Source organism: Nelumbo nucifera, chromosome 1 (genome assembly GCF_055504915.1).
Source record: "Nelumbo nucifera cultivar China Antique chromosome 1, China Antique-T2T, whole genome shotgun sequence".
Lineage (NCBI taxonomy): Eukaryota > Viridiplantae > Streptophyta > Magnoliopsida > Proteales > Nelumbonaceae > Nelumbo > Nelumbo nucifera.
Window position 1 is genome coordinate 110,804,116 of NC_142649.1, and position 9,127 is coordinate 110,813,242.

A 9,127-nucleotide genomic window follows, 5' to 3' on the forward strand; every position below is an offset into this window, starting at 1 on the left:
GTTCAAAGATTCAATTAATCCTACACTGTATGTGCCTAGGGTCTCACCCTAGCAGCTGAGACAGGCCACCCCAACCGATTTGGTGGCACCATAGTGTCAGCCTTGTCAGGATAGGTCTCCCCAGACCGACCCACTAACTGTGAACATTCTAAACTAACATGAGTCTCATTAAGTGTCCAGATTACGGGTATTACACAGAAACATACCAAGGGAACATGAATCAAATATGCACTTTTATTCATTTACAATAAACTCATAAAGTACATCATTCTGATTGAAGCTAAGGGCATACAAAACTGTCTAACACATTCCTCATTTTAGCAGTTTTAGAAGGGGAAAAATATTTAGAGAGAAAGAGGCTGGTCATTTCATCCCACGTAGCTATTGATCCTGCTGGTAATGAATTCAACCATGTTTTGGCTTTATCCTTCAAAGAAAATGGGAATAACCTCAGCCTAATGGCATCATCACTTACTCCATTGTGTTTGAAGGTGTCACATTTTTCTAAAAAGTTAGAAATGTGTAAATTGGGATCTTCGTGGGCCAAACCACAGAATTGCACCGTGTTTTGAATCATTTGTATGATGGCTGGTTTGATCTCAAAGTTGTTAGCAGCAATATTGGGCCTGATAATGCTGGAGGCAGCTCCAGTGAGTGTGGGTTTGGCATAATCCATCATAGTCCTCTGTTCAGCTATTTCTTGAGCTTCTTGAGCTTCTTGCTAGACTTGTCTGGCTGCTCTTAGACGGACACAGAGAGTTCTTTCAATCTCCGGGTCGTAGAGGATTTCCTCCAGCTCGACTCTGCTTGTTAGAAACTGTGAAAGTTAAGGCAATAAACAAGATAATACAAAAGAATATAAATAACTAACCTTATTACAACTGAAAATGTATAGTGAATTATTGGAATACAAAAACCTACATCCTAAAATAAATAAATGCAGCTATCTAAAAACAGATCTGAACCAACATCTTATTCAATATACAGAATTCAGTAGCAATTTACAAATTCTTAATCAGTAACCTCTGAGAGTAGAACAACAGTTTACAAATTCCTTCTCTTCACATTGCTGAAATCAATGATGAGATTACACAGATCTGAACTGCTGAGACCTGAAATCTCAGTAGCTACTGAGAACAGTACTATATAGATCTGAAATTAGATCTGAAATCTTAGCAGCTACTGAGGACAGCCATATGCGGATCAGCAGTGACTGTGTTCAGGTCTGAGCTTCAAATGGAAAGGCTACTGCGTGCTACTGAAGGTCAATACACAGAGCTGAAATCAGTGTAAATAGGATTGTGAGATAGCAATTCAGAAGCTACTGACAACACCAATAACACCAACTACTGATACTTAGAACAGTTGTGACTGCTACTGAGATCAGATCTGAATTCGGTAGCCACTGAGAATAGTACAATTGTGTTCAGATCTGATTGCAGAAGTGATAGGTAAGGTAATCAAATCTGAAGTCTCATTATTTTCATAAGAAAAAGCAGACCAAAAAGAGCAGAAGGTAAAGCAACTATACTGAGTTCAGATCTGCAATCTAAGTTCACACCACTAACCTTATTGCGTACAGATGCTATGCATGGTTTTTACACATTCAAATCTGAAATTTATGAGGGTACATGTATAAATCATTTACACATTCAGATCTACAATCTTAGATTTCAGTAGCTTGCATGGCTGCCATCTACTGTGATCAGGGCTGATGTGAAAATTCAGCAAGGAGAATTGGTGTATACAGATCCGAAATCAGTGGTTATGAATGGTAGCAAAGTTTCAAGTTTGTATATCAGATCTGTTCTAACTTGCTTCTCATAAGACCTGCTAAATCTCCGAATTGATGTAGGTTTCAGATCTGAAATCATGGTGAATACAGGTCTGATTTCAGATCTGAAACTCTGAATTGAAAGCACCAAGTTAAAACAAAAATGCTTCATTAAGTGTTCAAATCTGATTGCAAAAGTGATAAGCAGTGAGATCAGATCTGAACCACAAAATATGCAAGCAATTATCGCAATAAGTTCAGGTCTAAATTCTATAAATCATAGTTAATGCAATCAGAACTGTACTAGCCGCCTATGCATCATTCAGCCATATATTGATAATTTTCTTTTTTTTTCTTTTCTTTTGAGATGAAATAGAAGACAAAGAAGTAATACAACTATACTACTGAACAAAAACAGAAACCAAATATGAAGCAATTCATCAATAGGAAAGAAGACCATCTTCATCAGTAATGAAAGCTACTGCATTCAAATCTGAATTCTAAGATGCAGAATTAAAAATCAGCAATGTATGCAGAGCTAAAAATCAAATTAATAGTAATAGGAAAATTCAGATCTGAATTATACTACAGATATCAGAAAATACAGATCTGAATCCTACTAAAAAGGAAAGAGAATTCAGATTAACTAGTGTAGAACAAAAAGAAAAGATTACCTAAATCAGTAATGTGAGTGTGTGCAGATCTGAAGAACTACATCTACCAGCTATACTACTGAATTAGAACAGCTATGTATATTTTTTTTCTGGGTATTCAAATCTGAATTCTAATTTCAACAATGAAAAGTAATGTATACAGATCTGAACCACACCCTTTTTATCAAATATGCAAACTAGAATGCAGCTTTACTACTGAGACTAAATCAGAAATCAAAGATGAAGTAGATCATTAATAGGAAAGAGAACTAACTAGATCAGCAATGGAGTTTCATGCATACTAATCTGAACTATAATGCACCGAATTGAAAATTAGATTAACAGTGGCTAATTATTCCTAATATTGCTACAATAAGTCCCTGGCAACGGTGCCAAAAACTTGATGTGTGGCTCATTGTGACACTAGCAAGTGCACTAGCCGCTCAAGTAATAGAGTAGTGAGTAGAGTATCATTCCCACGAGGACTTATGTAGCAACTGCTAGTAATAAATCAGTCTACTGTTATCTGATCAGCCGAAATGTAAAACTAATGAAAATCTGAAATTCTAACTACAAAGTTATTTCTAACACATTGGACCAAACACCTTGTATGCAAGTGAGGAGACAAGCTAAAGATGCATAGAAAAATAAATTCAGCAACTAGTTTTCTAAGCAATTCGAGTAGAATAGGATTCAGCCTTGGTTTGGTGAAATTCCAAAGCAATGAACAGCCTCTCTCGAGCGCATGTTCAAACTATGCATGAGTGATGGTCCTTATATCTCTATCAAGGATCTAATCACCATGCATGCATTCAGATCTACCAATTCTAGGGCTTCATTCAGCTGGATGATCATCAACTCAGCTGAATGAACACCAACCGAATTGTGCAAGTTATCTCTAACATTGCACTCAATTCGGCTCTTGATTGGCAGATCTGAAATCTTAGAGTCTTTTTCAAGCACTCTAGTTATTCCAAGAAAGAGGAACAATTCGGCCAGACTGAATTAAAGCTACCTGAATTCTTTCTCAAGTAATTCAGGTATTACAAGTTCATGATCTAAAATCACAGATCTGATTTTATAGAATGGCAGTTCGGATCTCACTATTTCATGATCTGAATTTACAGATCTGAGATTGGAAAATAGCAATTCATACCTTGTAAATTCATTATCTGAAATTTCAGATCTGAGATTTCAGAATAGCAGTTCGGCCAACAAACCACAATTGATATTCCAAACAAGAAACTTCAAGATTGAATCTACTTTACTCGAATGAACTTAGAAAACAAATTACAGAATTGAATTTGCATAATACATGCTTTGATTACAACAAGAAAGGAAAAATTGATAGAGAAATTACATAAATCTTAGCTGAATTCGATTACCAATTTGTGTAGAAATCAAGTGAGGATGAAACGTTGATCTCCAATTGCTTTCTGCCTCTTCGAATTCAGCTTCTTCTTCTCTTGAAGCTGCTTGTTCCTCCTCTCTTCTCCTCTCTTGCGCCTATCTCTCTCTCTTCTTCTCTCTTAGAACAAGAGCTCAAGGAGAGTTTGAAATCAGATGTTGGACCATTTTTCTCCCTCTAGAGGCCTCCTTATATAGGCTTTCAAGGAAGCTCTTGTTTCTTCTTGAAGTCTCTAGAATTGGGTGTATTACACCCCTCATGAACGTTCTAGAGTGCTCCCTCCTTCTCTTCAAGAAACTTTTAGGAGTTGCCGCCCCTAGCTCCCTTTGGGTTGCTATTTGGGCTGCAATTTAGTTTGCTTTTGAGCACATGTAGGCTGCACTCTAGGTTGTTCTTTGGGCTGAAAATGGGTTGGGCCGAAATTTCCTTCTTGCCAGGCTTCTTCCCTTGGGTTTTTTAGAGTTAGCTTGCACTACTTGGGCCGAATGAAACTCCCTTGCTCTCAAGGCTGGGCTGGGCTGAATTTGATAAATTTTGGGTTTTCTTTTCTTGCTTTTGCCTTCTTTTTCTTGAGTTGGCTGCCCCTGAATTCTTTATTGCAATTAAGATAAAAATAGGGCAAAATTTAATTAAACCGGCATAAAATTTCATGCAAAAACCTCATAAAATATAAATAAATTGTAGGTTCATTAATCCATATCATGGCTTGGAAATCAGAAAAGTGTAGTCTGGAGCAATGCTAAATTCAATGTTTATCGAGAAAATGGCGTATTGCTGTCAACAGTGCAATGATGTGACATCATCTTGAACGTTGAATAATATAGATCAATGTTAAAAACGTTACTACCAGCACTGATACCAAACAAAACCAATATTATTTTTTCAAAAAACATCAATATGGTAGCACCGTTTCCAAACAAAAAAAATGGTGATTAAAACAATGCAATTAATGTTCCCAGCACTGATACAAACACCTAATATATTGAATGTTCTCATCTTGAGCCAAAGGTCTCCGACGGATCACACCAGGCGTTAGTTTTGGTTTTGCGGTGTCTGACCCCTGAAATTATGGTTCAATTTTTTTCAGCTCACACTTTTTTTCTCGATTTTCAGGTTGAAAGAGGATTTGGTCCTGGACCCTTGTAGTATGAAGGTATTTTCTATGCACAGTTGTAAAAGGCTGTACAAACGGTATAAGCACTGAAGCCAATCTCTCAGCTCACACATGATCGGTCTGACATAAAAAAGTTAATGTCGTTATCATTCTTCCATTCCATTTTCTCCCCACCTCCCCTCTCTCAATCTCCATCTTTTTTTTCTTTTCTTTGTTTGCTTTCATATTTGGCATTTCTTTTTTTTTTTGTTAAAGTAATTTTAGATCAGGTAATTGGATGTCCAATGTTGGTCGTCAGGTATTTTCAGAAATTTTTTCATTTTTAAGGTTTCATTGGAATTGAATTTAAATCGATTTTGTGTGGGATATCCAATAAAATTATCGAATTCAATTCAAATCTTTATTTTACAAATCTATCGTATTTTTATTGAATTTAAATTAAGGCTGTTTACAGGTCGGTTTGATTTATTTATAGTAAAATTTACACAACATTTTGGCAACCAAATTGAACATCTCGAGTTGGCTATTATGCCATCCAACATAAAAATGTTGTCCTTCAAACCAAATCAAGACCTTCTGTAAATACAAATTTTGTGATAAATTTGGAGCACAAAAATTAATGCGGATAAATTTAAAGGAATTTAACTTTTTTTCAGAAATTTAAATGGGATATAAACTCTCTTTTTTTTTGCAAATTAAACTCTCTGATTCTCTTGTCTTGGACGAAAGCCAAAACCGCGACTAGAACTTATAATTATGAAAAGCAAGTAACGCCCAACCTTGTGTTAACAAAGATTTACTCACGCTCAATCAATAATTAGAACGTGAACAACCGAAAGTAATGTCTTCGCTTGTAGAATTGGCGGAAGTCTTTTGGATCACGGGAGTTTGAAGATCGGAACTTCACGGGTTGATGTTATAGCAATTTAGGTGCGTCGGCAATTGAAGAGTTAGAGTCTTTCTTTTTTCTTCTTTCGTTTTCAAAAGCAAAGGAAGCGGTCAGAGACAGACGGAAACGGTCGGAGATGAACGGAAGTGGTGGTTGAAAGGGGGGAGCCGAATTGGAGAAAAACCATCCAAACAAGTAGACCCCCCATCCCCTTTTATAGTGAAAGACCTTGTCCAATTCAGATTTGATTGAGAATCAAGCATTTAATTTAGGGGACCCACAAGATTTTAATTTGTGGTTTAATTTAAAGACCTATTAAGAAAGGAATTGGATTTGCCCCCCTCCCATTTAAAGACACATGCCACTTGGCAAAAAGGGGTTGGGCCTATGCAACTTTTACTTTATTTGTACTTCCAAACTTAGCCGAATAATCAATCTCTCTTGTGATAAATTTATGATTCTAATTAGAAGTTAATTAGGAAATGAATTGGATTTATCCTCCTTCCTATTTAAAGACCAATGCCACTTGGCAAAGAGGAATTGGATCCATACAATTCCCCAAACTTCTTTTTTTTGGCCGAACTTGACTTCCCAACTTTGGCTTAATCCATCAAGCCTTCTTGTATAATTTCCTTTTTAAATAGGATTCTTTAAGATTTAGGAGATCTGCCCTTTGAATGGCAGGTTTGAATTTAGGACTTCACTTTTTTTTTTTCCTTAACTACTGCAATAAAAATTTGGAGTTTAAGCCCATGTGCTTAACTCTTTCTTGGGCCAATTCTTTTCAGTGGGCCCAATTGCTCCAAATTGGCTCGTCTCCCTTTCATTTTTTTTTTTTATCAACAAATGCCCCAAGTCAGTGGTTGCTATTGTAATTAGCAATTGCACCTCTCACTGAACCACCCAATTACAAAATACGGAAAGGGGAGATTCACTTTCTATTTAGTTTTTTTTTTTATGATTATTATTCTTTTTAACAGCTGCCCTTTTTGACTTTGTAGAAACTTCATATAATGTAATGAGGCTGCCGCACCATGCTTTAAGCACAGCTCCCAACTTCTGTCGCACCTCTCAACACTAGGCATCCTTGTATAGTGGACTGACATCAATCCTTCCCGTAACAGTCACTCGTTGTAGAGATCAGGTATCCTCTCCCAACTTCTTGCTTCTCTTCTTTGCTGGATAAACTGATGCCATTGACTTGTTTAGCAACCATCAAGTCTAAGACAAAAGTGACGTTATTGACTCTTCACTTCCTCGTTTCTCGTCTCCTTTTTTATTTATTTATCAAGACTGTGACTGTCTTTAGAATCATCTCTAGAATTACCTTCGAAAATCACTATTCTACTAAAAAAGAATTCGAAAATAAAAATTAAAAAACCAAAAATAAAATAGGATGACTATACCTAAAACGTAATGCAATTAATCTTTTCTTTTTTCTCTTCTGCAGTCCCATAATACTCCGATACCTCACTTTTCGCTATTACGTCCTGTAAAATCAAAGAGAAATAAGAATTAAATTGAGATAACGGATCAAGTAATCAAACAAAAATGAAAAAAATAATAAAACAAATCCGGACAAAGTAAATAAAAATTTCTCTGTGCTTCCCCAACAACGGTGCCAAAAACTTGGTGTGTCCGGAAGCGTGTCGTTAAGCACTTCGGAACACCAGTTTAATATTTATAAAATTTTTTCGATTCTCAAACAATTACAAACGCGGTAAAATGATGAGAACGGGTCGTATCCACAGGGAAGCGGGGGAAAAATTAATACGTACTCAAATCCGGACAAGAGAACACAAGATGGAAGATGGAAGTGCAGAAATATAAAAATTGATTAATTAAACTAAATAAGATAGCATTCAAACATTGCAGAAATTAAAAGTGCAGAAAAATAAATAAATAAATACAGCAATAATTAAATAAAAGAAACTAATTAAAATGTCTGTAATCCGATTAGAGGTAGCAATCTCTGGATCTCTCCTTCGACTCGAACTTTTCGAGCTAGGCCTTCCGTCTTACCTGGCTGAAATACAGATCTACAGAAAAGAAAATGAAGATCAAATAGAATGAAAAAAAATTGTAGAAATGAAATAACGAAACTAGAATTAAAATAACAAAAATAAAATCAAAGACTAATGGTTGGGATCCAAATCCAGAGGTGTTAGTAGTGGTGTTGGCGAACTACAAGCAAGAACACCTGGGCATCCTCCTCTTCCTCTACCCTTGAACCTCTCAAGATCAACCATGTGTCTTACCTGGGGGCAGAATCCAACCCTTTCTTAGGAGCTCTTGGGTCATTTTTATAGAGAAGGGTGGATACAATTGGGATTAGAGAGAAAGAAGGGGGCGGAAGTTGGGTTTTAGCAAAGATAAGGGCGCCCTAGGGTTTCTAATGAAGGGTTAGGATGGTTTTGAGGTGATCCTAGGGCTGAGAAGAAAAGGAGATGGCACCCAATATTACGTAGGGCTGAGATTTGGGTGCCTAGAAATGAATGGAAGAGATTGAGGCGCCTAGGGTTGAAAGGTGGAGATTAAAAGATGTGGGTGGTTCCCTAGAGTGGGTGGCTGAGATAAAAGATGGAATTGAGGGCTGATATCTAGTGGTTAGGGGCTGAATGGTGAGGATTAGCAGTTAGGTGGTGCCCTAGGGTTTAAAAGCTACAAAAAGAGTGACCTAGAATGAGTGGTGGAGATTAAGAGTGGAGGGTAGAGATTAAACAGTTGGGGGCGGCTTAGGTTTGCTAAGGAGGAAAAGAATTGGTTAAAAGGCTTCCTAGGGTTTGCTAAGGAGAGGGGAGCATGCTAATACAGTACGAGGGGCGCCAAACTGAGTTTAGTAGATAAGAGGCGCCCTCCTGTTCTCAGTTTTTCACAAAAACACCCCCTCTCTCAGCTGAACTTCACACCAACTTCCCAAAAACTGCATTTCAGTCGTCTAACTTCCTCAAATTTTCACAAAATTTGTATAGAACCCCTCAGAGGTCACAACATTGAATTTAACTAAGAAAAGGGCATGCTTTGACTATTGAAAGGCCGAAAATACCCTTGAAATAATGCCCTTAAGACATCAAAATGCAGAGTTATCACACCCCCAACATAACCATTACTAGTCCCTTAGCAATGCGGCCTTAAAATTACACTGATCATAGAGATCCTTCCCATCTCAAGATCATCCCTAATAGAATTAGTCAAGTATCTTGATTCCAGCATTCTCAATCTCTGTATAGATCGGTATTGGGCTTAAGGGGTAAAACTATCTTACTTTGAATATTACAAAAACTTGGCT

At 36.9% G+C, this 9,127-nt stretch overlaps 1 long non-coding RNA gene across 1 annotated transcript; it reads right to left on the minus strand.

Moving 5' to 3' along the window:
- Window positions 1-216: 216 nt before the first annotated feature.
- LOC148803697 (uncharacterized) lies at window positions 217-4,397 on the minus strand. Its single transcript, XR_016078867.1, has 2 exons — window positions 3,813-4,397; window positions 217-803 (listed from the first exon to the last, which is right to left on the minus strand). It is a non-coding gene; the product is annotated as an uncharacterized LOC148803697 (long non-coding RNA).
- Between the last annotated feature and the right edge of the window lie 4,730 nt (window positions 4,398-9,127).